Raw genomic sequence first — 5,846 nt, 5'->3', positions numbered from 1 at the left:
TGTCCCGTGCTCCTCTCTGTCCATCCAGCACCTACAACTTGTTCCTGATGCTCAGTAAATGCTTTTTGTGCACAGGAATCAATAGTGCTTTTCTTGAGGTTTCAAACTCAGAAAAAAGTCCTGGAAAGCTACAATCACTTCCTGAGCGAAGCCCGGCACACCACCGCGCAGGCAGCAGGCGGGAGGGAGACTGCTCAATGCCCCCAGGACCACAGACAGTGGGAGAGTGTGCAGGGCCAGGAAAAGCCCAGCTTATGCCAACAACAGCTGGCTTGTTTGGAATTTGTAAGTATAGGGAACCTTGTAACTAAAATTCCCCTTTTTTGCTTTGGATGCTAGGAAGCTCAGAGCCCAAACCAAAAGGGAGGATGAACTTTCCAATTAAACTAGAGGCCTGATGCATGGAGATTCATGCAAGAATGGGCCTTCCTTCCCCTGGCTACCAGCACCGCCTTCGCTCAGGCTGGAGCCCCCTTTTTGCTCTGGCCCAGAGCCACCTTACTGCCTTCCCACAATGCCCAGAGGCCTGGAGCGGCAGTGGGCAGTGCGGAATGCCTGTGTCATCACCATGGTGACAATGACTAAGTGTCCCACCCCGCCCCCAGGCTCGGCGCCTATGTGTTGCATACTCACTAGTAATTGGTTGGTGGGCATCACAAAGTACGGTCAATTTGCATCTTCCTCTTTTATTAGTGTAGATACAGGCACCAACATTTCTATGAAGGAATGCACCCTGAAGGCATGAGGAGGTGAAGCCCCAGGGTTGTGGTCTGCACCTGAAGAAGGAAGTGAGTGGGGACAGGGGGACAGGCATTTGGGAGGGGAGCCAGGAGGACAGGGCTGGAGGCAGCAGAGCAGCATAGTGAGGGCGCGTGGAGAAAGCGAGCCATCCCGGAAGGCGAAGACAAGGGTGCTGGATATTTTACGTTGCTGCGTGCCTACTGTGTGAACTCCTCGCGTTGTCTTGAAACTTCCGTGATGTCTGATACTCCCATGTTGGGGCCAGTGGAATTTCAGAGAATGAAGATGAGTCTGGTCAAGGGTCATGTGACACAGAAAAGGGTCAGCATGTGCTTGAAGTGAGATGATCCACAAACTAGAACCCAGCGACTGGGGGCGCTCAGATCCAGGGGTCACCAGCAGAAATCGAAGCCCTTTCCCCCAATTCCCTGAAACAGGGGAGGAATCATGGGTTGCACGAAGGATAGCCTTCTGAGCCAATTTCTACTGAATCTTTTAAAACGGGGTTAGCTAGCTGGCATATGTTGGCATTCTATTTTAACAGCTTGGTTTTCTGATTCATAAATAGTAAAATGTTGGACTTCATAGGTAGCTAATTCAGCCTCTCATTTCACAGGAGAGATTGAGGCATTGGCCCAGGTCCGTTTCAAAGCCTTCACCTATGAAGCAGGAGATTTTGACTTTTAATTTTGTAAAATTTAACACACAAGTAAGATATACATTCTATAGGACAAGGATCACATGGAGTAACTGGGATTTCCACAGCATTTACGGCATGTCAGGGGGTGATGAGGAGGGCAGAGATGGGCTCTCAGGGAGAAAGGGGCAGCGAATGGCTTACCTGCCTTCCAGAAACATCTCCCTCCCCTGGTTGCCCAGGGAAAGCGATGGCCAGAGGAGAAAAGCAGTCACCGGGTGGTAAGCTTTCAAGTGAGTGGTTCCTGTTGCTACTGATCATTGTTGGAGCAACCGAGCTATGTTCCCAGTTTTGTGTTTTATCCTCTTCTGTTTAAAGGTGCCAGGCTTTTCTGTGATGGGAGAGACAGTAGACTGCCAGGGGAGAAATCCTGGCCTGGTCTCCAACACCGGGCAAACAGAAGCGATATTCACAAGGCTTCCTTGAGGGTTTGATACGCAACCCCAGCTCGTCCCCTGAATCCATCAGACGCCATGAAAGTAAAATTTAAAGTCTGAAACTTCATGGTTTGGCCCCAAACCATAGAATGACTGTTTTTTAAATAATAAAAGACTGAGTTTTGAAAAAGCACAAAAACTTTTAGTCTCTTCTTTGAATAAACAGGAACCAGGAGATGACGGTGAGTTAACTGCATAATCTAATATTTAACATTTCTTATGCTTACCTGGCCCAGAGCCTCTGAATGGTTTATTAAAATTTGCATTTTGGGTATGGACGTCAACGGGGAAATGTTTGAGTGTATGCATCTGTAAAAATAATTATACGTATTTTTTGTTAAGGAAAAATGGACTGATTCCCTTCCCCTTTCCCTAGCAGCCCGGAGCAGAGAGCACAAAGGCTATACTGTGGCAGGGCTTCTGGCTGTGAAAGGCTTCACTCCATTTAAATTCCTCGCCGCATCAAAGGGCAAATTCAGGAAGGAACGGCTCCTGCGGCAGCCTCGCTCGCCCTCTGCTGGTTGTCGAGGGCCAAGCAAAGCATTTCCTGTAAAAAAAAGTGCCAGCGAGGGGGCAGGGCAAGTGGTGGGCGAAAAGGAGGTCGTCCCTGCTCCTCTGGGGATACCTGGACAGCCTCTTATTCCTCTCAGGCCCTGTGTGTCTTTGTGGCCGTCTTTCTGTAAATGTTCTCTTTCTCTCTTTTAAAAAAATATTTTTATTGATTTCTGAGAGGAAGGGAGAAGAAGAGATAGAAACATCAATGATGAGAGAGAATCATTGATTGGCTGCCTCTTAGGGATCAAGCCCACAGCCCGGGCATGTGTCCTTGACCAGAATCAAACCCGGGCCCTTCAGTCACAGACCGACACTCTACCCACTGAGCCACACCAGCCAGGGCTGTGATCATCTTTCTTAAACAGCTGATCCATAGGAGGGTTTGGTTTGTTTTTGTTTTCTCATATTGATGAGCTCTGTCAGAAAGGGCAACCTGACTTGAGAAACAAAAATAAAATCTAGTACTTCTTGTCTTTTCTCCTTTTTAGTACTTACTTTAATGTCCTGTAAGAGCCCATTGCCTTCTGGTCTCCTCCACAGTGACATGATCCCATGAGGCTACGTCACCTTCAGTCCTGCATCCGCCACCCTCCAGCCCAGTGCCTGCCCCACAGCAGGCACAGCAAATGCCTCCGGACAGAAGGAGCAGCCACAGAGGTGCGTGGCGCTGACATGGATGTGAAGCACACGCGAGGTGGGTCTCCCCAGCCAGGCTGGAGCCTCTCCAGGACGCAACCCAGCTTTACAGGAGCTTTTGAAGGCCACCCCCACGCAGGTCATGAAAGGAAGCTTAATGAGCGCAGCAACGCCGGGCACAGCGGCTGCCCAGGCAGGGTTAATAATACCACAGCCATCGCATAGCTACACGTGCCTTAACAGGCCACAAGATCGCCCCAGGCGTCTCATTTGAGGTCAGTCCTCCTGAGAAGTGGCGGTTGGAGACAATGGAATGAGGCTTTCATGAGGAAGCCGTGAGGCGAAGATTCACGCGCAGTTTCCATCCCACAATCTTGGTGTGTTTTTTTTTGAAATATGGAACGCTTCATGAATTTGCATGTCATCCTTCTGCAGGGGCCACACTAATCTTGTCTGTATCATTCCAAACTTAGTATATGTGCTGCGGAAGCGAGCACCTGTCCCACAATCTTTTTTTTTTTTTTTTAATAAACCTTTATTGTTCATATTATTATAAAAGTTCCTCATTTTTTCCCCCCTCCACCGGGTTCCTACCCCACCCTCTGCCCTTTCCCCACCCCCCATTGTCCTCATCCATAGGCGCAGAGTTTATGTTCAGTCTCTTCCCGCACCCCCCACCACAATCTTTTTTAAAGATATATTTTCATTGACTTCAGAGAGGAAGAGAGAGGGAGGGAGGGATAGAAGCATCAGTGATGAGAGAGAATCGTTGATCGGCTGGCTGCCTCCTGCTCCCAGCCTACTGGGGAGCGAGCCCGCAACCCAGGCACGTGCCTGACCAGGAATCCAACCGTGACCTCCTCCTGGTTCATAGGTGGATACTCAACCACTGAGCCACACCAGCTGGGCCTATCCTGCAATACTGAGCTTTTCCCACCTTTTCTAAGCCTCCATAAGACTTAGTGGTCATGTCACATTCTCCAGTTGCTGAGGCTAAAATGAGAGGGGGGGTGGGGGGATGGCTTCTAAAACTCTACCTGGTCAGTCCTGTCATGGACTTGTCCTCATTCCTCTTGCTAAGGTGACCGGACGTCCCGCTTTTGGCCGGACAGTCTCGATTTTTAACAATTTGTCCAGCCAAAAGTGGGACGTCTGGTCACCTTACTCTTGACGGCCAGATGGGGAGCATGACGGAGGCCGGAGGCTGGGCTGGCCGGGCTGTGCAGCACCCAGAGGTGAACGGTCTTGCTAACAGCGTTGCCTTCACATCCTCGCCCAGAAGATTGCAGGACGTGCGTCTCTCTGCGTCATAACAGTTTGCTCAGGGGAGACTGTTGGACATCTTCCCGGAAAGTGGACCCAAAAAATGACTGGGTGGGGTCAGCGGTCAAAGATATTTATAAGTAAGTACTGGAGTGACCCCGGCCAGTGTTTGCTAGTGCCTGGGTTGGCCTGTTTGACTTCAGGGAAAACAAACACAGGACCAGCAGCCAAATATCTGCTTTGGTCCCAGCTTCAGTTGGACCACAGACCTATGAGGAGGGTGATTGCCCCCTCCCATCTGCTAAGCACACCCCTGGTCGGCTCACAAGACCCAGAGCAAACAGTACATTCCTAACAGCCCCCTCCAGGACACTGCACTTACTCATCCCAGAGCCCTCGCCCATGCTAGTGGGTAGCCTGTCCATGTCCCCGTGTTATGTGCCTGTCCATGTCTCCAGGACTCGGGTTATTTAGAAACAGGGCCACTCCTTTCCTCTCTGTTTGAAAGGAAAGTGTTGACTACCGGGAATGAGTCCCAGAACCCGGAGTGCAGTCCAGTGACTTTCAAACACTCAATGGGCAGTCAGACATCCCTCGAGGGGTCCCAGATTGGAAAGGGTACAGGCTGGGCTGTGGGATACCTCCCCCCCCCCATGCATGAATTTTGTGCACTGGGCCTCTAGTATTTATATATTGTATATCATGATGTAGTAACATATATGTAAATATGTAAAACTTAAAAAAAAACACACATACAAAATGCTACATCTGGAATTTTGCCTCCCAGTTTACTCACTGTTATTTTCCCCAAAAGTTTGCGGTGGTGCACTGAATTGATTTTATGATATGCTATTGAAGGCCGACTTGCAGTTTGAAAACCATTAGTGATTAGTGTAGTTTATCTTTATCTGCCCCCCCCCCCTTATCTGTCTGTAACTGTTGAATGCTTCACACTGGGGCGGGGAAGAAGGTCTGACTAGGGAGGCAGCAGGGGGGAGTGATGGAGCATGGCTACACCATGAGGAACAATGTTCTGCTGGTCCCCTTCCCGCTCCAGTCTGGGCTGGGTTTGAGCTCCTGCCTGTGGGACTGAGGTTTGAAACTAACCAGAATGTCCACGAGAGACCTTATACATCCTTGGGCACAAGCAAGGCTGCTTCAGATACACGCTCAGGCATCAGTAAACGACAACCCTTGTACCAAATGCCAAATCCATTCATCAGCCTCTTTTTGGAAATAAAGTTTTATGGAAACACAGCCATGCCCATTCATTGGCATATGGTTAGGTCTGCTCTCATTGTAACTGCAGACTTGAGTATTAATAGTTTCCATCCAGATAGTAAGACTTGCAAAGCCTAAAATATCTCCTCTGTAGCCCTTTGCAGAGAAAGCTCACTAACACTCCGAATAGAGGCATTGTCCTCCCTCGCTGGGAGGAAAACAGAACTGGCATGCACAGAGCCTTTCTCCAGACGGGCCTAGCTGTCCTTCGTCCCTCGTCCCTCGCAGTGAGCAGA

General features: G+C 49.6%; 1 non-coding gene across 1 annotated transcript; it reads right to left on the bottom strand.

The window, feature by feature from the left end:
- Positions 1-3,456: 3,456 nt before the first annotated feature.
- Positions 3,457-3,563, bottom strand: LOC118713890. Its single transcript, XR_004986435.1, has one exon. It is a non-coding gene; the product is annotated as a U6 spliceosomal RNA (small nuclear RNA).
- Positions 3,564-5,846: the final 2,283 nt, after the last annotated feature.

Source organism: Pipistrellus kuhlii, unplaced genomic scaffold, assembly GCF_014108245.1.
Source record: "Pipistrellus kuhlii isolate mPipKuh1 unplaced genomic scaffold, mPipKuh1.p scaffold_m20_p_9, whole genome shotgun sequence".
Classification (NCBI taxonomy): Eukaryota; Metazoa; Chordata; class Mammalia; order Chiroptera; family Vespertilionidae; genus Pipistrellus; species Pipistrellus kuhlii.
The sequence above is the reverse complement of the archived record's forward strand: the minus strand, read 5'-3'. Positions and strand labels throughout refer to the sequence as shown.